The following is a 24,798-nucleotide window of genomic DNA, read 5'->3' as shown; positions in this document are numbered from 1 at the left end:
AATACATAAAAACATTAACAGGTTTAGAGATTAGGCAACCATTGCTTCAACATGAATTTCTGAGTGTAGTATCAGTCTCAGCATTCCAGTGGCTTAACCCGCCCCCTTTTTTGGTCTTGGTTAATGGAGGAGAAGTCCTTAATTACTGATACAATTTTTATTTTTGCTACTGACCAGAGTTCCCCTTTTTGGGAGCTGGTCCCCCCCCCCAAAAAAAAATTGTCCAACTCTGCCCTTGTGGGGAGACAAGTTAACAACAACAAAAAAAAAATAATCAGAAGGGACATTTTTCAGGGCATCTTATAATTAATCAGAAGAGACATTTGCAGTGCGTTTTATAATTAATCAGAAGGGACATTTCCGGCGTATTTTGTAATTAAACCAGAAATTACTTTTCTCGGTTACTTTTGTAATATTAAAACTTTGTTACATTAAATATAGTACTTATTTATAATGCCTCCTCACGGGGCAAATTTAGACACCAGGTTCGTTTTTTAACGTGGAGAAAAGGAACAAAAAATTGTCTTAGTCGTAAAGGATTTCTCCTCCACTGAGAGAGAAGAAATTGAAATGTAGCGTCTGGAGACAGATACTACACTTTGATCTTTATATTTAATTTATTTCGTTTAAAGAAAAAATTACAATTAAAAAAATTCCAATATAAAATTAAAACATTTAAATAAGTAAAATCTCCAAAAGACAAAACAAATTTAGGCACAAGGCCCTATAAGATCTGGGGAGGAGAGTGTTGCAGGGTCTTTGTAACTAAAGTAAAAATGGAGTCTTTGGCGACTTTACTCTTGACTGGCAACATTTACCACAATACCTCATTCACTCTGTGGAATCTAAAGCTAACTAATGAAAACCCCAGCGTTTTTACAAAAAGGATATATATATATACAATTTCTGTATGTGTGTGTGTGCATTTTTTTTTTTATTATATACAAGGTGTTTCAAAAGTCTTGGGAACATTACAAATGCGTATATCTCATGAACTATTCCAGGTAGAAAAATGAAACTGGTGTCATTTTAAAGCTTGCTTAATCAAGTTTTTGGTCATACTAATGATTTTTGTCTTATCTTTCCAGGTGCAGTAATGGCGTTCTCTAAACAAGACAAGGCATTTTGCGTCCTCCAATTTGCAAAGACTGAATCGTAGACATGTGTTCAGCGTGCATTTCGCAGAAAATTTAAAAAAGAAGCCCCTGAAAGGAAATCCATTGTCAGATGGCATGCTAAATTTGTGAAAGATGGGTGTTTATGCCCAAGTAAGCGAACAGGTCGCCCTTCAACTTCAGAAGATGCAGTTGAGCAAGTTCGGACAGCCTTTCAGCGGAGCCCCCGTAAATCAGTGAGAAGATCCAGCAGGGATAACGGCTTTGATGACCGGCTTGTTTTTAGTGATGAGGCCTTCCATCTGAATGGCAAAGTTAACAAGCATAACACTCGCATATGGGGTACTGAGAATCCTCATGAACTTCTTGAGCACGAGCGAGATTCACCAAAAGTGAACGTGTTTTGTGCAATTTCCAAGAAAGGTGTCTATGGACCGTTCTTCTTTGAAGAGGCAACTATCACTGGTGAATCCTATCTCAACATGCTGGAAGACTGTTTAATTGCTCAGTTGGAAGAAGCAGACTCTGATGACTTCATCTTTCAACAAGATGGTGCACCACCACACTGGAGTCTTAGAGTAAGGCAGTTTCTTAACACAAGGCTGCCTGGTAGATGGATTGGGAGATCTGGGCGATCTGGGCGAGGTGATGACGTTCTCATGGCCTGGCCTCCTAGGTCTCCAGATCTTACCCCATGTGACTTTTTTCCTTTGGGATTTTGTCAAGTAACAAGTCTATGTGCCGCCCCTTCCAAGAGATATTGACGAACTAAAGGCTCGAGTAGCGGCAGTTGTGGGAACCATTAACGTCAAGATGCTGGAACGCGTTTGGCAGGAAATGGACTATCGACTAGATGTCTGCCGTGTGACGAATGGTGCTCATATTGAGCAACTTTGAAGATTCCCCACAAAACTTGAAACTTTAACCTTTCCAACGGTACCAATTTCATTTTTCAACTCCTAATAGTTTTTGAGTTATTAACAATCGTTATGTTCCCAAGACTTTTGAAACACCCTGTATAAAATGTGTGTGTGAAAAAGTTCAATTCATTGGAAAAAATAAAAAGTTCTTGAATTTGGAAGAAAAATAGTTTGTGTTGGGGAGTGGGAAAAAATGTAAAAAAAAAAAAAGAAAAAATGTACAAAAAATAAAATTGCCTAGTGCATTGTTAGTAAGGTCCCTCCCTAAGCTAATCTAAGTAGTTAGATCGCCTACTGTTTTCCGGGGCACCGAAAACAAGCGGGGAGATCCCTAATGGGGATTGGGAAGAATTCATATCGGGTGTTGGGGGTAAAATAAATAGATTGTTAAAAACAAAAGGGAGGAATATATTAGGTGGCGACCTTCAAGTAGGGGTTGATCAGGGGATGATAAAACAAAAAGATAGGGGGGTAGTGGTAGGGTAGCCTCGGAAGGTTCTCTAGTGCTAAAACAACAAAAAATCGAGGGACAGGATCTCATTTGTACCACCAGTCAAGAGTCTCTTTACTTTTTATTTGTCTAACCTAGCGGGATGGGCTCCGTAGGACCCAGTACCGCATGTGCCATGCCTATGGTGGTAACACGAATTCAAACTTGGCGCCTCGTCGGATGCACAAGCTAGTGTCATGCACCCACCTCTTGTCAAAGGCCACTCGAGGCAACCTCTTCCAATCGCATCTGATCTTTACTTTAAGCAGATGTTTAAAGTAGACTATCAGATCCCGATCCGGAACAGATATCCCTTTGCAGACTTGCTTGAGGCGTGTGATCCATATGACCATCCTTGCTACTGCTAGTATCGCTAGAAAAACCATTCTTTTCTCCCTAGGCAGCGGCGGATCAATGTTCTCCACAAAATATGATTCGTTGCCAGCGCTTGGCATCGATGCGAGCCGTTACCTCGTTGACGTACCCTAGGAGGGTCTTGAGCCTGCTACATCGGAAAAAGGCATGACCGGCCGTTTCTCTCATGTCTTCGTCGCAGCGCAGGCAGTAGACCCGGGTTTCTTCATGTAAAAGTGAGAAATTACTGTAAGAAAAAAATGTAGGGAAAAATTCAAGATGGCGCCCGACTCTCTCTTTAACACGGTAAGATATCCTCAACACGGCACAAGAAGCAACAGCCACACGATTCCCCAGCCAACTCAATCGTCACTCCCCACGTCTTTCCCCTCACCCGCTTTTATCGTCGTTCTAGGTCGGCTAAATTTGCATATTCCGAGAATTCGTGTGACTTTGCGAGACATCATACTTTACAAAAGACGGCGGTCGCCATCTTGGTCCCTCTTTTCTATTTTTGGTCGGTAACGCTGAGCTGGTCTCGAGGTAAGTCTTTTTCCCCTCATCCGTCTCTCCCACGTACCCACACAACACGCAAACACGCGGGCGCTTATCTCCTGGATGCACGTTACACTCCCCCCTGATCTGATGATCACATAGAGAGCACTGGGGGGGTGGCCTTTTAGTGCGTGTGCTTCTGCGAAGAGGTACATTCACTGTTTCAGATTCGGGCTCTGGATCTGGTTCCGCCTCATCAGATGAAGTATCGCTATCAGTCTCTGGAAGGGGCTCACTGAATCCGTGCATCGGCAGCTCATCGCTAGACGCTTCACTGCTTTCTTCTGTAGTTGTATGACGCACCTCGGTAGCTGGGCGAAGATCTCGCACATGTCGTGGGGTTCCATCGACCAAAACAGACTGCTGGCTAATCACTCCAGATATGTGTCCTCGCTTAAACTTGTCGGTGCACCGATTTCCTGGAGGCCGCACCCACACTGGATCTCCCACTTCATATCTGTTATATGTTCCCTTGTCGGTTGGCTGCATAGTGTTGATTCCCTTCACTCCGACTTGGTACGTGTAAATAGCATTCGCAGGTGCGGTTGAAGGGGACGTCCCGTCCTTTGGCGTAATGTTGTACCAATATGTTGCTTCCGCAATAGTACATCGCTTCCTGGCAGCAATTCTCTTGATGCTGCGATGGCTTCTTTCAGCAATGCCATTTCCTGATGGCACATGCACACATCGCAACCGTAGACGGACGCCCCACTCATCTAACAACTGCCGGACTTGCTGGCTACAAAACGCTGCATCATTGTCAGTCAGGAGCTCTTCCGGCGCACCTCGCTCAAAAAAAATGGATGATAGGTGGCGAACAACATTTGCTGAATCCTGTCTGGTCATCTGCCGCCACACCGCAAATCTCGTAGGCCCGCAATCAATGAGAGTTAGAAAGGGCTTGCCACTGTAATGGGTAATATCCATGGCCAGCCGCTGCCACACACTCTCAACTTCCAAGCGACCCTTCTGCCATCGCTCTGGTGCAGGATCAATAGACTGGCAAGCCTCACAATTTCTGACGATCTGTCTGACATCCATCTTGGTCACTGCTGGGTATGCACGCCTCACAAAATAAAGGGTCCTCTTGATACCCGGATGTCCGCTCTGTGCATGAATTTTTTGTATTTGACATGGGTCGATTGCAACTGCACAAGATCGAGCAGTAATCTCCATTCCCATCTTCGCGGCTTCATACCATTTGTGAGGTACACGGGTCAGTTGGTCAGCACGATTACAATGTGATGGCACCAGAGTGACGCTCAGTGATAGCCCATACTCAGATACCAGGTTTTTTAGCGTGTCTAGCCTTCTCCGTATTAACATTTCGCTTGCTGCCTTGGTACGGATTCGTGTCCGTCCTGAAAGTGTGTCAGACACCCAGTGGTAGACACAGAGAGAATCTGTGTACAAGGTCAACTTCTTAGACTGCCACTGTAAAATCCGGCCGATCGATATGGAGCGCTGCACACACTGGGGCCTCTAAGAATCGCACCTTTCCATCCCGATGAATTGCGACTCCCCCCAGCGCCTTGATGGCATCGTATCCGAGCAACAGGTCAAACCCCAGGAGATTTCCTTGGGTCACGAGCACATTGATCTTAGTGGCTGCACCGGTGTCCGTGTAGATCTTGACAGTTCCAGCTCCACAGCATGTCTGGGTCTCGCCTCCTATCGTGGTGACTTTGATCTTCCTCTTAGTCCAACTTGGACACAGCCTGGTGCTCACTATAGTATGCGAACAGCCTGAGTCGAGAAGTGCTGAGCAGGGTATCCTGTTTACGTAGACGGTTATTACTGGTTGCGCCTTGTTCAAATTTTGCTCGGGGAGCAGGGCGGCGCTGACGTCCTCTCCCCTGATACGTTTCCCGCACAGTTTTGGGCTAGATGCCCCAAACCGCCACACTTAAAACAGCGCACACGCCCCCTGTTGGTGCAATTCCTTGCAAAATGTCCGCGTCGGCCGCAGCGAAAACATTTCCCATTGCTTGCAGGGTTCTGATTCGGAATCTCCCGAGCGCCAATCTGGCCTGTCTGTGTCGCCATCACAACTGGTTCCCCCAGGTCCTCCTCATCTTTGATGATGGCTCGAGCACGTTCCATCAAGTGTTCCATGGTCGTTGTTGAAACGCTGGTTGAGGCTCTCAGTAGCTGCTTCACCCGAGTGGGAAGGCCCGCCACAAACGCGTACGCAAGCGTCCGCTCCGACACCCCTCCACCGAACAGAACTGCGAGTTTCTTTAACTCAGCGAAGAAAACGTCCACGCTTTCCTCCGGTAGAAGTTTTCGGGAAGCAAATTTTTCATAGGCCGTACAAGGATCCATGGCAAATGCCTTGTACAGCGCAGCTTTAATTGCGGTGACATCTCCCTTTTCGGCAGCACTGAGTTGCTGATATACACTCAAGGCACCCCCAGCCAATCTCAGGGGAATTACAGTGTGTACCCTTTTCACCTCACAAAGGTCGCACGTCAGCTCGACCCTTTCAACCCAGTCGACGATGGACGTGGACCCGTCAAACTCGGGTATGAGCTTTAAGTCAAATTTCGACTCGGTCATAGTCCTAGAGGCCAAATGGCCGGAATAGCTTGTAAAAGTGAGAAATTACTGTAAGATAAAAAATGTAGGGAAAAATTCAAGATGGCGCCCGACTCTCTCTTTAACACGGTAAGATATCCTCAACACGGCACAAGAAGCAACAGCCACACGATTCCCCAGCCAACTCAATCGTCACTCCCCACGTCTTTCCCCTCACCCGCTTTTATCGTCGTTCTAGGTCGGCTAAATTTGCATATTCCGAGAATTCGTGTGACTTTGCAAGACATCATACTTTACAAAAGACGGCGGTCGCCATCTTGGTCCCTCTTTTCTATTTTTGGTCGGTAACGCTGAGCTGGTCTCGAGGTAAGTCTTTTTCCCCTCATCCGTCTCTCCCACGTACCCACACAACACGCAAACACGCGGGCGCTTATCTCCTGGATGCACGTTACACTTCATTGTAAAGGTTGAGTTCCTCAAGGAGGGGCAGTGCGTTCCGGACAAGTTGCCAGGTAAGGGAAAATTACGAATTTGTAAGAAAGTCCCGTCCCGGCGCCCAACTCCACTGGGAGCGGACTTCCTCCAACGACATCCCTGTCCGTTTCACTAGCAGTTCCTTTTTGCTACGCCCCACTAGCTCCCGATAAAGCCTGTTCCTAGACTGTTTGAGGACACTGGTCCCCGGCAATGCTCTAAGTGCGGACCGGCATTCGGCGTAGAATGTTTGTTCCCCCCTCGGTCGAAGCACGGCGGAGACCGAGGTGTCAGGTGTGAGATTGGAAACAAGCTTTCAACCGCAATGACCCATGGAACGTCTACGTACAATGAACGGCTCAGGAAGGCCAACCTCTCTGCATGCTTGTGACACAGGAGATCAAGATGTCCCAAGCCTCCCTCGCTCGGATTTAGAACACAGACCTCTCTGCAAGCATAATGCTTACCCTCGTTCCACAAGAGTGTGTCGAGGTGTTTTTGTAAGCTGATTCGTCGTTTTGCAGGGAGGGGAAGTACAGACAGACGGTAAAGGATGAGCGGAAAGACATATGTAGCACACACCTCCGCCCGACCCTTCAAGGACAATTTCCTTCGAACCCAAGTCTTAACAGAGGATTCGACCTTGGCCTCTACTTCCGATCAGTTTTTCTTCAGCTGGAGTCCCGGTCCGAACCACACACCAAGGATCCGGACCAAGCCGTTGGTCCAACTGAAGATGCCCGGAAGCGAATTTACTCCGGTCCAGGCACCCAACCGTAGACCCACCGACTTACTGCGATTGAAGACGGCCCCCATAACTTCATATAGAGCGAGCGCCTCGGTGACCACTTGAATGTCCGTGGGGCAAGACACAAACACGGTGACGTCATCGGCGAACGCGGAAACCCTGGCTCGTGTGCCTCCAGGAAGAGCTATCCCATGTAGGACTGGTGTAGTTGCCTCGTCCCTTAACTTGCGAAGGAGGGGTTCCAACGCCAGGACGTACAAGAGAGGCGACAGCGGACAACCCTGTCGCACCGACCGGGAGACGGTAAAAGACTCCAACAGCTTACCGTTGATCTGCACCGCTACCATCGGCCTGTCATACAGTACAGAGATCCACTTGCAGAAGTCCGGATTAAATCTGGCAGCCTCCAGCACAGATCCCAGGAACCTATGGTCCACCCTATCGAAAGCCTTGGACTGATCCAAACTGATCAGCGCGGCCTCGGCGTCATCTTCTGTCCCCTCTATGATTGTGCGTATCAGATGAAGATTGTCCTGAATCGATCTCCCCTTCACAGCATAGCTCTTGTCTGGTTCGATCAAGTCAGTGATGACAATCTGCAACCGATTCGCAAGAACCTTGGCCAAAATCTTTAACTCTGTGTTTAGCAGAGTCAAGGGTCTGAAATCGTCTAAATCTTCCTCCCCACCATGCCGTTGACCTTTCCTCAGCAATGTGATCACTCTCTTGGTCACCTGCCCAGGGATGGAGCCCTGAACAAACCAATGGTTGAACATATCCTTCAGAATAGGGACCAACATGGGTGACAGCCTCAAGTAGAATTCGTAGGGTAGACCATCAAGCCCTGGGGACTTGTTGCAGCCGACCTGCTTCAACGCAGTAATGATCTCATGTTCCGCGACAAGACCATCATAGCTAGCCGCTTGAGCCGCTGTGAGGCGGGGTGAGACGGCCAAATAGCTGCCAAACTCTTTGACTCTGAGTCTGGGTAGTTGGGTGAAGCGCTCCGATAGATGCTTTCGAAACCCCTCGCAAATTTCCCGCATCGACACGAGGGCGTGCCCTTCCAAGTCATTTACCTTTCGAATGTACCCATCCGAGCCGCACCTTAGAGCAGCCTTATGCTCAACAGCGTCTACATTAACAGCCTCGTTCGAGACTTTCATTAGCCTAGCCCTAACTATCTGGCCCTCGTACCACTCGCTAGCCAAGCGGCTGAGGTCTTGTTTAGCTAGTGCTATCTCTAGGGGTTCCCCACCCTCCAATGCCTGGGTCAGCCTATTCTCTGTACGCTTCTTGGCCTTAGCCTTATCTAGTGTGAGGCATTGGCTGTACTTGACCGAGAAACGTCTAATCTTAGCCTTGAGACTAACCCACCACTTACTCCCGGTAACCGCCGCCACTAATGCCTGTTGGATTATCTCTGTAACCTTCAACCGGTAGTCCTCCAGCTGCAACAAGGTGCTGTTGAATTTCCAGTATCCAGCCAGTCTAGGCCTAGGGCTCAAGTTCAGACGGGCCATAACTAGTTTATGGCCCGAGTGTCCTAAAAAGTGGAACGTGGGGCAAGATAGAAAATCTACATCGCCTCTTCTAACATCCGATCCAAGTAAGTACTTGGATAGGAAGGCGTATTAGGATGCCACGTCCACATCTCCTGCCCCGGGTGATTCAGGCGAAATCTGTCCACCAGGTCGCACGAAGTCATCAGGTCAGACAGACTGCTGTCACACCACACCGACCCGCTAGTCCCCCCGACCTTATCTATCCTGGGATCAAGGATGGCATTCCAATCATCCATTAAGACTACCCTCTCCGGATCATCTACAAAGCCCTCCACCTGTCGAAAGAAGGAAGCCCTCTCTACAGTGGAGTTGGGTGCATAAGCTGCGACTATCCGAAACACACTGCTATTAATGGCAACATCGACGACAATCGCCCGCCCGTCCTCGTCTGCGTGAACAACATTCACCGACGCTGATAGGGTGCGATTTACTAGCAAGGAGATTCCACCACTCTAGGTATTGCCATATGCTGAGTAAACATCGTAATCGTTCACCAGCACCTGACAATCCCCGTCACAAATAAAGTGGGTCTCCTGTATAGCGGCAATATCTACCTTGAGGGACACCAGATCTCTCAGCACGCGTGCGGCCTTGCTTCGACATCTGAGGCCCCTCACATTATAAGTAGCCAAGTTTAAAGCCATGGTCACCTACCTTATTCAGTGTCACACACGGGCCTGAAATCCTCGGGGGTGAGGACGTGGCAGGCCTGTCCAAGGCTTCCGGTCAATAAGTCTGCAGAGGGTACTCCATTCTTGGCCACACCTCCCACGTCCAGGGGGAAAATTAGTTTTAAAGCCCTGTAGAAGGAAGGGTGAATATATACAGGGACTCTGCCCTCGCATTTAAAAACTAAATTGTTTAGCGAAGGATGCTCCATGTCCACCAACTGCTGGCTTGGGATTGCATCCTTCGCAGCATCTATCCACGCCCAGAGGGCTTCAGTCCTGGAATCCTTGTTGACCCTAATAAATGTGGTCAACAAGGGAGCGTCCTTGAACTTGGTTGGGTCGGTGACATTATCGCCACCGACATAAAGAAAGTTTTTTAGCTGTGTATAACAGACCTTCTGCTGGCCTTTCAGTTCTGTTGTTGGCTGCACATATCTCACATATCCTTCCTCCTGGAAGGAAGGGGAGTCTCTTTGTCCGTTCCATGCGGATTGGTGGGGTGTGTTTTTCCTTGACTGGAGGGGGAATGGGTGCAGGGGGAGTAGGGGAGGGGATGTTGGGTGTTAGGGGGTATGTTGGCAGGGGAGTTTGTTTTTTGGGGTCGTTACTCAAATTTTCTGGGGATGGATTGCGAGGTAGTGTTCTTGGGGGTTTGGGGAGAGAGGGGGGACATTGCTCTGGCTGTTTTGAGGGGTGGGATTTGGGGGGCTCAGCCTCGGCTGGTTGGATATTGTCTTTGGGGGTGAGGGTGTCTCCCTTGGATCTCCTGCTTTTCCTCCTCTTCGTCGTTCTCTTGCTGACTGCTGCCTCTGATCTTGTCTCTTCTGTGTCTGTGGCTGTCTCTAGACCCTCCAACGCAATCTCTTCCTCAGACTCTTGGAGCTTCCTCTTGTTTGAGGAAGAGGGCGCCTGAGTGTCCATCGGGGTGATTTCGGGTTGGGTTTTCGTCGTTATTGATTTGGGCAGATTTTTGTTGCGTCTGCCCTTCCTTGTGACCGTTGCCCAACCTGCTTCTGCTGCCGGGTTGGAATTGGCTGGGGCTGCGGCTGGGGCTGTGGCTTGTACCTCTGCTGGGGTTTTAGCGGGTATTTTGGTGGGGACTTTTCCCGGGGGGTTCGCCGGTTGCCTTTTAGGACAGTCCTTGGCCATGTGTCCCCTCAACTGGCAGTGCCAGCAGTGAGGTTTTCTCCCCTCCACGATCAGTGTCATGGTCTGCTCTCCAAACTTGAGCATGGCTGGAATGTTGTCAAAACTGTCCTTGCCCAGGGGCATCCAGTCAAAACGTTGCGTCGACCGCGGTCTGGGACGACTGCCTCCACCTGACTCAATATGGCCCCGATGTTTTCCAGTCATGTAGCACGGGACATTCAGTACTGAGACAGTGGTGTTCCTCCCACCAAGGTATACTGGCTGGAGCTGAATGTTCCTGCTTCTGTGTTCAGTCCTGGCCAGTCTTTTTACATCCTCCTCTCTGGGGAGCAGAATGCCCCACATGACGAAACTCCTCCTGCATATATAACTTGCCGGAATGTTCAAGTCAATGAAGATTTCCACCATGGTGTCTTTGTTGACACCCGTTAAACTCCTGGTCTTGAGGTCAGAGGTGATCAGGGAGAGAACTCTCTTCTCCAATTTTTCAATCTGTCCCGGAAGGGGTATGATGGTTGTTCCCTTTGTGACATCCTTGTAAGTGGAGTTGAAGAGTTCCCTATAATCATCGGGTGTCATTTGCTCCAGCTCCGGAGGGCCCCATGCCGTAGTCTCGTCCTGTTTGGTGTTGGATGGACTGGGAGGGGATCGGCTGCCGCTGCCTTTTCCTTCTGCTGCTGGCTCTGTTGTTGCTGCTGCTTGGCCCTTTTGTTTGGGGCTAACTCTGGCCAGTCCTCCTGTGGTGTCGTAGACTGGTTTTGGCCCGCCTTCTGGTCCGTTTCCTTCCTTTTGCCCGGAGATTGAGTCATGGGATTTCTCCCATCGGGCTTTATTGTTGTTGCGTTGGATTTCGGGGCTTTCGGTAGTGTCGGAGTGTTTTGGGGAGCTTTGGGCGGTGGTGCCTTATATTCCCCCCCGAGAGCCTTTAGAGATTCCAAAGTGTTCCTGAAAAGCGCTTGGGTTCTACGGGCAACTCCGTCTTCATCATCTTTCCCTTCGGGCATTGAAGAGCTGCCCTCATGGGGAGTAGGTGCTTGGTGGCTGGAGGAGGGCTGGGAGACTGGGGGTGTCACGAGCTGTGAGCCACCATTGTTGCCTTCAGCCTCCTCGTCTCCAACTTCTCTCTGTTCATCTGCGGAGAGGCTGTCCTCGTGGGGAGCAGGAGCGGTGGGATCTTCTCCGGCCGATGAGGATTGAGGTGGAGGGGGGTTCGTTGGGAGTGGTCCTCCGGAAAGGTGCCTCTTTCCCTCGTCAGCCGCCTTCCTGGTCCCTTTCCTCTTGGGGTGGTCCTCTTGGGGAGCCTGGGCGAGAGTGCTTTCTCCGACCGACGAGGATTGAGGTGGAAGGGGTGTCGCAGGTTGTGTACCACCCCGATCGCACCTCGTTCCCTCGTCAGCCGCTACTTTTATTCCCCGGTCTGGGGAGTGACCCTCGTGGGGAGCAGGGGGCTGGTTTGGTTGCCCTTCTGGTGTTGGCGCTGCCTGGGTCGCTGCGGACTGCGGCCCTACCCTGGCCTTCTCCTTCTCTTCATCCTTTGTGGGAGGTGCTCCTCCAATGGGGAGTACTTGAGTGGGGCGATGTGGCGCATCTGCCGTGGTATGCGCCTTTTCCCTGGCATCGTGCGGAGAAAATGCACTGGCCGCTGCCGCGGACCAAAGTGTAGTAGGGAAGAAAAGAAAATGCAGGGATATGGGGTGGAGGGGAGTGGGTGAGGTCAGAAGAGAGAAAGTGGATTGACCTCCCCTCATGGGAATGTCGGATTAGTCAGCTCAGATCCCTGCAAGGGGGAGAGTAGCGAAGGAAGATGCAGTGGGTGCTAGCGGGTCAGAGTGCCACGTCGCAATTAAGAGAGAGAGAGGATAGGCATCTCTGCCCAGAGAGGGGAGCAGAAACGAAACACCCGCCCTACCCGTGTCACCCTACCCACAAACAACCCCAAGGAAGCAAGAAAGAGAACCCGGTCTGCTTAATCCACTGGGAGAGCAGCGAAGGAAGACAAAGAGTGGGCCTGGCAGGTCAGAGAGCTGCACAGGCAATTAAGAGGGGAGAAAGTAGACCATTTCAACCTTAGAGGAGAGGAGGAAACGAAGTACCCAAAAGAAAAAAATGCTAAGCTAACCCGACCAGGTCGTGTCTACCAAAGAAAGTGTTGTCGGTCCCGAGAACAGCAAACTCCCAAAGAAGGGATCGGTTTTCGGGTCCAGACTACCACACAATGGCGCCGGTCCTGGGGGAGCGAAAAGAGTCCAGACACCCCAAAGAGGGGGTCAGTCCCACTAACCAAGGTTAGTAAAGTCACAAAAGTGACCAAAGTGAAAGCCTTAAACTTGACGGGTGGGTCAAGTGGCGGACCTCTTGAAAAAAATCAAAAATGAGTAACTGGGAGAACAGATACTACACTTTGATCTTGGCCAAAAGGCCAAGAAGAACAAATCATTTTTATTAGCTTTGCCTGAACAGCGACACCAATTCTTTTTTTTGTAAAATAATGATTTTCGTAGTGCTCCTATGGATTCTGACGATTTATTTATTTATTTTTTCAGACCTTACTTGAAAAAAAATTTCTCTTCAAGATGGGGCGAGGGCGAGGTAGAAACTTGGCTTTAGTAGTCCTTTTAGTAGGGCCTCATTAATTTTAATTAGTGCTTGCAGTAGTGCTTTGGAGGCTTCCTGAGTTTTTTTAATTTTTTCACTTATCATTTTAAAAAATGTTTTCTCAAAATCACTTTTTATTTTTAACATTTTTTTTTACCCTTTAAGAGCCAACGGGTAGAATAAATAAAAAATAATTACGGAGGGGGGAGAAGCAAACGGAACTTTTCTCAAAGTAGTAGTCTCTGGTGGGGCCTCTCGATGCCATACTAGTGGGTAATTGTTACGGCTTTACCTTATCATGTGCTACAATAAAAAAAAAAATTCTTTGTTACTTTTCTCTCTTTGTTTCCCCTCTCTGTCCTGCTCTAAGCAAGTCTGACGACCTAGTCCACAAACTTCAAAATTCAATCATGACAAGTTTCAATAAAAAATACACGATTAAACCCGGATCTGAAACTTCCAACGTAGACCCCCACTACCATGTCTCATTCTCCAACATCAGGGGTCTACGTTCTAATCTTCCAGAGGTTGAAGCCCAATTACAGGAGACTAAACCAGACCTTTTATTTTTAAGCGAAACTGGAATTGGACAAACTATTTCCCTAAATGAGTTCGTAATTAAAGGATACTCTAACCTAACTTCCAAATCTGACCCCCAAGATAGCCATGGGCATGGAATATGTGCCTATATAAAAGATGGCTTTCCATGTGGTAGGGACATCTCCAGAGAAGATCCTAACTTACCCTATATGTGCTTCCGAATAGCACTAGCTCACACTACTGCATTTATATTTACTCTCTATCGCCCCCACAACAGCGGAGTTACTATCTTTAAAAGCATATCTGAGAAAATTGACCAAGTTCTATCAGCATATCCTTCAGCTAACATTCACGTATGTGGAGACTTCAATGTTCACAATGTGGAATGGTTGACCCACTCAAACAAGACCGATGATGAGGGGAGATTCTGTCATGATTTCTCCATTGCTTATGACCTCACTCAGATTGTTCACTAACCCACCCGTGTGCCTGACAATGACGGCCAGTATGCAAGTCTCCTAGACCTTTTTCTCACAACTTGCCCTGAATTATGTTCAGTTTCCGTTCTGTCTCCTCTTGGATCTTCCGACCACTCAGTTGTATCAATTAAGATAAAAATGAAATGTAATATGTCCTCAGACGTACCTCTCCATCGTACAGTATATCGATACACTATGACTGACTGGGATAGTTTCCGTACATTTATATCGGATCTTCCTCTGCATACCATGTTTAAAACAGATGTGTCGTCTATAGTATCAGACCTGACAGAATGGTTAATTGTAGGTATAGACAATTTCATACCCTCAAAAAAGTTCCAGCAAAAACCTAACAGCCAGCCATGGTTTTCTCCAGAATGTGCTGCTGCTATTGCACACAGAAATCACTTTTTCCACTGCTTCCAACGTAATAGATGTATGGAAACTAAAGCCGCTTTCAGGACTGCCAGCAACCATTGTAAGAAAGTAATAAAGAATGCAAGAGAGTTGTATGCTCAGTCCGTCAAGTCCAAATTAGCTGAGCAGCGGCTTGGTTCCCACCAGTTTTGGCAAATAGCAAACAGAATCCTGAACAGAAGCGTGTGCTCTATCCCAACTATCATCAATGGACCTGAGTTAATCTCGTCAGCTCAGACAAAGCCAAACTCTTTGTCAAGAACTTTGCAGCCAATTCTACCCTTTGCGACCAAGGCCGCCAACCCCCAATATTTCCTCCTGTATCAGAAAACACACTATGTGATATACAAATATCTGTATGTGATGTTGCCAAGCTAATCAAAAACCTTGATTCCAGTAAAGCAACCGGCCCTGACGGTATTCCAATTATAGTACTCAAAAAAACTTCAACCAGAACTTGCACCCATACTTACAAAACTGTTTAAACGTTGTCTTAAGGAGAATTGCTTCCCATCACCCTGGAAAATTTCATCAGTATGCCCTGTATTTAAGAATTCAGGTGATCGCTCATCCCCCTCTCAGTACAGGCCAATAAGTCTCCTGTTGGTCATGAGTAAGTTGCTGGAATCTGTGTTAAATACAGAAGTAATCAACCATCTCAGCAAAAATAACCTTCTTAGTGACACACAATATGGTTTCCGTTCTGCTAGATCTACAGCAGATGTGCTTACAGCTATATCTCATAGGATTAGCGAATCTCTCGACAGAGGCAACCTTTCTAGGGCAATTGCTCTTGACATATCAAAGGCCTTTGATAGGGTATGGCATAAAGGTTTACTTCACAAGATCTCCAGCTATGGTATAGCTGGAAATGTCTTCTCAATTATCAAATCATTTCTCTCTGATAGGTTCATAAGAGTAGTAGTTGATGGGCAAAAATCAGAAGCTCACAGTATAAATGCTGGAGTCCCTCAGGGGTCCATCCTGAGCCCAACTCTTTTCCTGATCTACATTAATGATCTTCCAAATCACATCCTTACATCATTTGTAGACATTTATGCTGACGACACTACCATCTATGGTAGCACATCTAAGACAGTAAACGACCAAGTTCTCTCCGATTCTCTCTCCTCTGATCTTGATCACGTTGTACAATGGGGAAAGGAGTGGCTGGTTACTTTTAATGCATCTAAAACCAAGCTTCTATCTTTACATCATCAACGTTCTGATCCCCATCTGCCATCAATTAAAATGAATGGCTCTCGTCTTGGGGAGGCCTCAAGTTTTGACAGGCTTCTGGGCTTGACCTTTACTCCTGATCTTAAATGGAATACGTACATCAAATCTGTTGCCAAGGCCGCTGGAAAAATGGTGGGATCTTTCTATCGATCCAGTAGATATCTCACTGCTGATGCAATTCTCTATCTATATAAGAACCAGATACGCCCAAGGATGGAATACTGTTGCCACATATGGGCAGGAGCTGCTAGAAAAGACTTGTCCTGCCTTGATAGAGTTCAAAATAGACTTTGTGGCCTGGTGGGAGATGTCCTTTTCTCTTCGCTGCAACCTCTGTCTCACAGAAGAGATGTTGCGAGTTTGTTTCTGCTTTATCGTTATTTTCATGGAAAGTGTTCGACTGAGCTTCAATCTATGGTCCCCCCTCGCCAAACTTTCACAAGAAACACTAGAGTAGCTGAAAACATTATCAATAATTTTCCCCACTCTTTATCTGTGCCTAAACCTAAACATAGATTCCATGATCAAAGCTTCTTTCTTAGAACTGCATGCCTGTGGAATTGTCTTCCGTTTTCCTGCTTTCCAGCTGTCTATAATATGGTTGTCTTCAAGTCCAACGTGAACAAGTTTCTGATGAGCCGTTCCACTTAAGTTAACAATTTTACCGAACTTCCATTACTATGGATTACTGTATTGTCCTTTTGACAACTCTACACTCTTTAACCCTTATTCTTGAGTGGCCTATCGGCCTTGATATGTAAAAAAAAAAGAAACAAATAGAAAACAAAATAAAAAAATAATGGCAGAGTCGGGCTGAAGGAACTAACGTCAAATCGGGTAACTGAACCCACTTCCAAATATTTAAATATTGATTTTTTTTTTTAAATTTTTATTTATAATCTGGTTGGTTACTGTCTAATAATCCGCAGAAATAGTTAAAAAAAAAAAAAAAAGACAAGGAGAAAATTGTAAGGAGAGTGTCGATTGCTCAGCGGACCTACATATTTAAAAAAAAAATATTTTCTTTACCCAAGTTGTGCATGATTAAAACTAGAACTTTATTTGAAAAAAAAACCCCGTTTTTTCGTGCCCAAAATTATTAACGATTATTTTATTTGTATTTTTCATTGCAAGTTGGAATTGTTTTCAAACAAAAAACAAAGTAGATATGTTTTTCTAATGTAAAAACAAAACAAAACAATTACTTGATCAATTTACATATTTAAAAAAATATTTTTTACGACTCAACCCAGCATGAAAAGAAATCTACTTTTTATTGGGCTAATACGTTTCAACGGCCTTTAAAGATAATATAAAAGATTTTTTTTAATAATTAAAATTTAACATTTTAGCGTGGGAATCACTTTTCTATATAAATTTAACATAAAATGAGACTCCACTTATTGGCGACGTAGTGAGACATAATCGTCAGCATTTTTTCAAGTTTGGTAGCGGGGGGGGGGGGGGGGAGACAGAAAGAGAAAATGGGGTGAGAATGGGGTCATAAGTTCCAAACATTTTAAAAATACGTAGAAACACTTCAAAACCTGTCTGTGGGGGGACTTTTGATTTTTTTAAAGAATTACTTTGAAAACGTCTCACCGTTAAATATCACTTAATCAGTTTATTATTTCCTGATATTTTTAAGGCACTCTCTCTCACTCACTCTCTCACACACACACAAAACTAGGGTATACCTGTAATGCACACTCATTCTTGTATTTTTTCTTTACTTTTTTTTTTCTCAATTATTTTTCACTCTCAGGGCAGAAATGTCTAAACCTTTGCGTTAATTGGCTTTGCGACCTGCTAGCATCCACTGTGACTTCCTTCTCTGCTCTCCCCTTCACAAGAGATCTAAGCTGCTAACCCGGCTTCCCTGTAAGGGGGGCCAGCCACACTTTATCGCTTCCTCCCCCACTCCTCCCAATTTCCCTCACCTTCCCTTTTTCCCCCTCCCCAACGATACACTTTGGCCGACGTCACTAGGCTGTTGCATGCAACATAAGAGTTCAAGGACGCCATCAAAATGAACCCCCCTCCACCCTGGGAAAGAAACTCCACCACCTCTGGGCCAAACTGCAAAAGTCGTTGCCCCCGTCTCCAGATGGGGAGCTCCCCAAAAGAGGGAGCAGCACCAGAAAGGGAGGATATACTGGCCAATTGAAAAGGCGAGCTATAGACTGTAGCACCCTAGGACTCTCTGAACACCAAGGGGAGCCAGGAGGACAGTTCTCAGGCAGAAGAACAAAAAGAAAATGGCGGTGCCTCCAAGAGAACCCAAGATCTGATTGATGCCACCATCGAGTCGATCAAGGTACTCTGGGGAACCGAGAGCTGAAAAACAAGCAGCTTGCACTTCCTAGGAAGACACACTACCAAAGAAAACCTTCCCAAAAGGGAAGGCATAGACAGTTACAGGGAAAAACAAGCCTGTAAGTGGTGGACCACAACAGTCCCCTCCCAGGAAGAAGAGACCCAGGAAGCAAGGACCAGCAAATTGGCAACACCCCACACTGATTGGCCGGCTCTCATCCCCCTGGGCAAGCCACCAACCCACGGTCAGCAGAAGCAACAACAGCAAAATTCAAGCCAGAAGACAGTGTCCTGGACCCCGGGTGCCAGTGACGAAGACACAGCATGGGGTCCACAAACCCAAATAGCCCCTCAGGAATACCGGGACCTTTTCAGATCCACATACAAGGAGCTCACCTAGGGGAACATCATAAAACCTTTCCCAGGCACCGTAGAGGATAGTGTCCTTTGTCACCTCGGACATGAAGAAAAGAGGCCACACAGGAGTAGATGAGGATAATATGGTGACCTCTTGGATCTGAAGATCCAAGCAAAATACATCTGCAGGAGGAGCTACACCATGTGGGACATCCTACTCCCAAACCAAAAAGAGACTGAAGAGACGGCCAAGAAGACGAATCTGTGCTGGAGTAACATCAAACTCTAGCCAGAATACCTGAGTAAAAGGGTCACCAATGTCGCCATACTGAATGTCCCCTGTCTCCTAGGAGCTAAGAGCACATGGAAAAGGATTGCCCCAAAAGAAATCTGACCAAAGCCCCTGCAGCTGCTGACAAGCCTTATGCCCCAGAGAGGACAAACCAAACCAGCGGACCCATACCCCAACATTGGATGGGTCACAGTAACTCGAAAGGGGAAAACAGAGTCCCCCAATTCTGGCCAGCAAGCAGACAGAAAATAGGTGCTGCCGCAACAACAACAGCCACCACAGTTGAAGCCGCCTAAATAGCTGGAACAAAAAGATCAGCAACCGCTGCAGCCAAAGACGTCACAACTCAGACAGCAGCCAACAACAGCAGCAGCAGCAAAACAATAGCAGCAAGAGGAACAGGACAAACTACTCCAAGAATAACGACAACAGGCCCCCTGATGAAATGAGTTAAGGACCAAGAGAAGGAAGGACTGCTCCTCAGAAGACGAAGAGGAAGGGAAACCCAACCTCCTTCTCCCCGGTTCATTCGAGGAACAAAAGAGAAAGAAAAAGAAAATTAAAAAGATAGAATGGAAGGAAAAGGTGGCCCCATCCCCTGTGAGCATACACCACTCCCAACAACCACAACGACAACAACAACAAAACCCACCCCCACCCACAAACCAGACACTGTACCAACACCAACCACCACACTCACCACCCCAACATCTGACACCACACCAACACCTGACACTACACTAATACCCACCCCCCGCACCAATACAAACCGAACCACCACCCCAAAGAGAGAAAGAAATGAATGAACCCAGGACAAGGAGAGACTCCTCTGCTTCCCACGGACTGACCAAAATAAAAGAACTATGTTGCATAGACCCTCTATCTGTGGCAACAGAACTTTAACATCGGCAGAGAAAGACTAAAACCCCTGCTGGATTGCCAACAGATAGAGGGAAAAGATGTCAACATCCCCTCTAATTTCCCGGACACCCCATTTCTAATAAGTTTTGTTAGGCTTGCAAGAGTGACTTGTGATCGCTACTGGAGTCAGCTGAAGAAGCCTCTCCAGGAATGGAACTTTTCAAGAGAAACGACCCTTCCCTTGACAAACTGTCAAAACAATGCAATTCTTCGATTAGCTTGACGCTTTCATAGATTGTTGGAAGTGGGTAGTGCTAATGGTGGATTGGAATGCCATCTTAGTTAGAAGGTCGGAGAGGTACGAGTCCAGTCTGGCTGATGTGATGACTAGATGCGGTCTGGACAACAGGTTTTGGGTCGAGCATCTGGGGCGGGACATGCGGACGTGGACCGAACACCTTTTCAGACAGGATACTAGTAAGAAGAGGCAAAGTAGATTTTTTATCTTATCCCATGTTTACTTGGTTAGATCAGACATACCATAAACTAGTTATGGCATGGCTGAAGCAAGGAAAAATGCCCAAGTTAGCGGAGTACTGGAAGTTAAGCACCTCCCTTCTGGAGATACAAGAATTCTGTGATAAGTTAATAGAATTAATTAAAAAGCACTAGTGGGGGCGATTACCAAGAGTAAGTTGTGGGTAGGTCTAAAAGCCAAGATCTAGATAAGGCCAAGACAAAGAAGCAGCTAGAGCAGAAACTAGCCCGGGCCACAAGGGAGGGTGAAAAGGTTAGTCAGGAACTAGCTAAGCAGGACCTTCTGCATGAGACTAGCAAGCATTAACAAGGTCAAGTAGTCTGAGCTAGGCTTAGAAAGATACGCAACAAAGCAATCAACTCCGATGCTGATGTGCATTGCAAGATTTCTAGGCGTGGCTCAGACAAGTACATTGCGAAAGTCAGAAATCTGGATGGACGCACCCTGGAATCAACTCGGGAGATCTGCAAGAAGTTTTGAGAACATTTTGAGGAGCGTTTAACGCAGCAGCCCGATCTTCTGGTCCTTGAGTTTAGCGACTATTTTGCTTACTCTCCCGATCTCAAGACCGCTCGAGCATCTAGTTGTGAGGGCCGGGCGATGGAGCAGGAGGTCTTTACTGCCCTGAAGCAGATCAGTTGTGACAGATTACCAGGACTTGATGGTCTGCCATACAAACTGTATTTAAGCCTGTCGCCCATGTTTCTGCCTCTTCTGACAGATGTGTTCAACAATTGGTTTGCTCAGGAATCCATCTCGGGGCAAGTCACCAAGAGAGTGATCACATTGCTGAGGAAAGGTGACGGACATGGCGGGAAAGAGTTAGATGATAACAGGCCCATAACTCTGCTAAGTTGAAGATTTTGGCCAAGAATCGGTTGCAGGTTGTTATTACCAATAACAACCTGGTTGAATCGGAACACCACTATGCTGTGGAAGAGGAGATTGATTCAGAACAATTTGCATGATCCTAGAGGAAGGAATTGATGATGACACAGAAGCTGCACTGATCAATTTGGATCAGCCCAAAGCGTTCACTAGGGTCAACCATCATTTCCTGGCATCTGTCTTAGAGGTTGCAGTTTTAAACTGGACTTCTGCAAGTGGATCTCTGTGATGTATTGACGGTCGTTCAAGTCAACAGAAAGCACTCAAAATCCTTTGTTATCTCTCGGTCAGTTTGTCAGGTTGCCCGTTGTCGCCCCTACATTATGCCCTGGCCCTGGAGCCGCTTCTCCATGAGCTGAGACGTGGGGAGGCAAATTCGGCCCTGCAATGGCTCTACCTGGTGGCTCAGTTGCCAAGGTATTTGTGTTCACTGATGACATCATGGTCTTTGTGTTGAGCTTCAGAGACATCGAGATTTCGGAGGTGTTTGCACAGTATGAAAAAATCACAGGGGCCAAGATAAGTCGGTCAGACTGCGGTTGGACGCTTGGAGTGGCAATGCAAACCTCTCGGCGCCCTCCAGCTGGACGGATGGCTTGGTTCAAATCCTCAGCGTGTGGTTCAGATTGGGTCTCCAGTTTGACAAAAATTGGTTAGAGGTACGGTCAAAAGTGGAGGCTGCAGTTGACTCGTGGCTTCCTAGGAAAATTTCCTTAAACTTGCCGCATACGTCTTCCCTCTCATCCTTTACCAACTGGCCGTACTTCCCCTGCCTGCAGAACACCTAAAAGCTCCTGTCAAACTCTTGTTCTCACTCCTTTGGGACAAAGGAATACACTGGGTCAGTAGACCGGTCTGTATTCAACATCTGTAAGAGGGAGGCTTAGGAATGCCGGACTTGAAGTGTCATTGAGACGCCAAGATGCTGGCCTTCCTGAGTCACTACCTTCAAGAAGATCAACCATAGCATTCTCGACCCCTCTGTTGAGGGTCATCGCAGGCCACAGGGAAACTCAGCCTTCCTGAAAGAGTGCCAAGCCGCTCTAAAACTACAACCAAGGTTTAGAGACCTTGTGACTGCTACCTGTAGGGAACTTCTCAGGGATCTAGTGAGGGGGGCTGCCGACGACCCGTTATGCGCACGTTTGAGTTGGCAGCGAAGTGAGATCTGCTCCACGTGGAGCTGGGCGCCAGGTTTGAGTCATCTGAACAACTCAGAGTTCTCTCTAACCTGTCGTTTGGCCCAAAATGCACTTCCTCTCAACAATTTACCATGCAGTTCTGTTTTTTTTTGAGTCACCTGCCTGTCCCCGTTGTGGGACAATGGCCACAGAAACAACTGACTACTTTTTTTTTGATTGCTGTGAACTCCGTCAGTACTGGTCGTATGTTGGCAAGGTGGTGGCTCGCATCCACTCTGAGCATCCTCGCCCGGTTACTGTATCAAATGTTGTGGACAACGTGAGGCCGCTGTAAGGCTGGGAAAGACAAATGGTCTACATTGCAATCCTGGCCGTGGCGAGAATGGTTATTTAGACATCAAGACTGCAAGATTGCCTGAACGGTATACCTTTGTCTGATCACTTCCTTTAAACACTAACTACGGGTGAAGATCAGATGCGACAGAAGAAGGCTGCATTACGCAGCTTTTGAAAGAGGATGGATTCATATAGCAAGTCTGTGTACAAAGAGGAGCAAATTTGAATATGTGTTCCCTGCACATGGTGTTGGGGGTTCTGTCGGTCCCCTGCCCCTTTCCAATCTTACTTTTTTCTAGCCTCTCAGCCAGCCGAATGAATCTTTTTACCCTGATTAAAAAGCCTCCAAGACCCCAACGCTCCAAAAACTACAATTTTTTTTTGCACCCACCCTCTCAAAATTCCACCTATCTTGTACGAAATCAAATCTAACACTAACATTACTCACCTCCTCACCACCAATTTTTTCTTTTTTCCTCTTTATTTAGAGGCTGTCCGGAAAATCCTGGTCCCTTTACAACCCAGAGTGAAATGGGCAGTCTAGCATTTCAGATGGGGTTGGGAGGGTCTTACTAACCACATTTTTATTTTATTTTTATTTTCTTTTGGGACAGAGGAAGACATTGGGTGAGCAGATAGATCTGTATTCAACGTCGGTGTGAGGGAGGCCTTTCTGAGCCACTATATGCACTATATACGCTGAGAGGCTGGCCTTTCTGAGCCACTATATGCAAAATGATCAACCGTGGCACTCTGCAGTTACTGCCACCTTTCCCGACCTTGTTCTGGACTCCTCTGTCGAGAACCGTCGCAGGCCACAGGGAGAATCTGCCTTCTTAAAAGAATGCTGAGTCATGCTAAAACGACTACCAAGGTCCAGTGACCTTGTAACTGCTACCCGTAGGGAACTCCATAGGGATCTAGTGAGAGGGCCTGCTGACGATCTGCTATACATGCATTTAGGTTGGCAGAGATCTACTCTGCGTGGAGTTGAGTGCGGGTTTGAGGCATCTTAACAACTCAGAGTTCTCTCTGACCTCGTGATTGAGCCAAAATGCACTTCCACTCAACAACATACAATGCAGTTCCAATTTTTTGGAGTTACCTGCTTGTCCTGTTGCGAAACAACGGCCAAAGAAACGACGGATCACGCATTCTTCGATCACCAAAAACTCCGCTGATACTGGTTGTATGTCAGCAAGGTGACGGCTCGCATCGATCCCAAGCATCCTTACCTGATTGCCATATCCAATATCGTTGACAATGTGAGGCCGCTGTGGGACCAAGAAAGACAAATGGTCTATATTACGATCCTGGCTGTGGCGAGAATGGTGATTTGGACGTCATGATTGCAAGGTGGTCTGGGGGTGTCTTTTTCTGATCACTTTCTTTAAATACCAACTGATAGAAGGCTGCATCGTGCGGCATTTGACAGAAGATGGATACATGTAGCAAGTCTGTGTGTACGAAAAGGAGCCAAATTTGAATATGTGTTCCCTGCCTAGGTGTAGAACGTGCAGTTCCATCAAATGTAACATAGTCTCTAGCCTCTTAGCTAGCTGATTGAGTGCTCCATCCCTCCCCGACTAGGAAGCCTCCATGATCCATACCCCCTCCTATCTGCAATTTTTCTTTTCACCTCTCCCTCTAAATTTCACCCAGCTTGGAGAGAAAGAATCAATCATTAACCCCCCCCCATCCACCAATTTTTCTTTTCTTCATTTCATCCACACTAAAGGGCATTCCCAGTTAGAAACTGTCCTGCAGGAGCTCAGGTTCCTTAACAAACCGAAGTGGAATGAGTGGTCTATCAACTAGACGGGGTTTGGAGAGTCCTATTAACCACTGTTGTATTTTTTCCTTCCCCGCCCTCGACACAAATAAATTATTGTATTATTAATATTATTATCTTTTTTTGTTTTTACACGTTAATAAAAAATGTTTTAAAAAATTAGGTGCCAAGTAGGACGTCCCCCAGTATGAAAGGACGAATGTGGTATTATGGTGGAAGAGGAAAAACTTTTGTTTAGTCTGGAGTGACAAGGATGAACACCGATCCCCACTTCCCCTCTCCCTTTTGAGTTGGCCTTGTGATTAAGTTTTTTTGTTCATGTTGAACTTTTTAGCCTGCAAGATTTAATATCTCAAAGTGTGGTATCTGTTCTGCAGTATACTATAGTTTGCATTGTAGTACAAAAACTAGCAATTACCCACTTGAT

The 24,798-nt window shown here is 46.8% G+C and overlaps 1 protein-coding gene and 1 pseudogene across 1 annotated transcript in view; both read right to left on the bottom strand.

Annotated features, from left to right (window-relative positions):
• Positions 1 to 24,798, bottom strand: part of LOC145277826 (fibroblast growth factor 9-like) — a 384,714-nt gene that overhangs the window by 67,722 nt on the left and 292,194 nt on the right. The window lies entirely within an intron of this gene.
• LOC145278464 (U2 spliceosomal RNA) lies at positions 12,862 to 13,010 on the bottom strand (annotated as a pseudogene).

Source organism: Euprymna scolopes, chromosome 6 (genome assembly GCF_053919585.1).
Source record: "Euprymna scolopes isolate OS-2025 chromosome 6, ASM5391958v1, whole genome shotgun sequence".
Classification (NCBI taxonomy): Eukaryota; Metazoa; Mollusca; class Cephalopoda; order Sepiida; family Sepiolidae; genus Euprymna; species Euprymna scolopes.
This window is presented reverse-complemented; position numbering and strand designations above follow the sequence as displayed.